Below are 529 nucleotides of genomic sequence, written 5' to 3'. Positions count from 1 at the left end.
ACTGTCTCTATGTCTCTATTATGGTATGACAGAGCAGCTAAATCTACTGTCTCTATTGCATTATGACAGACCAGCTAGATCTACTATCTCTATTATATCATGACAGACCAGCTAGATCTAGTGTCTATATTATATTATGACAGAGCAGCTAAATCTACTGTCTCTATTGTATTATGACAGACCAGCTAGATCAATTGTCTCTATTATAATATGACAGACCAGCTTGATCTATTGTCTCTATTATAATATGACTGACCGGCTAGATCTACTGTCTCTATTATATTATGACAGACCAGCTAGATCTATTGTCTCAATTATAATATGACATTATGACAGACCAGCTAGATCTACTATCTCTATTATATTATGACAGACCAGCTAGATCTAGTGTCTTTATTATATTATGACAGACCAACTAAATCTACTGTCTCTATTATATTTTGACAGACCAGGTAGATCTACTGTCCCTATTATACTATGACAGACCAGCTAGATCTACTGTCTCTATTATATTATGACAGACCAACTA

Source organism: Oncorhynchus keta, unplaced genomic scaffold (assembly GCF_023373465.1).
Source record: "Oncorhynchus keta strain PuntledgeMale-10-30-2019 unplaced genomic scaffold, Oket_V2 Un_contig_3505_pilon_pilon, whole genome shotgun sequence".
In the NCBI taxonomy this organism is placed as follows: Eukaryota; Metazoa; Chordata; class Actinopteri; order Salmoniformes; family Salmonidae; genus Oncorhynchus; species Oncorhynchus keta.
This window is presented reverse-complemented; position numbering follows the sequence as displayed.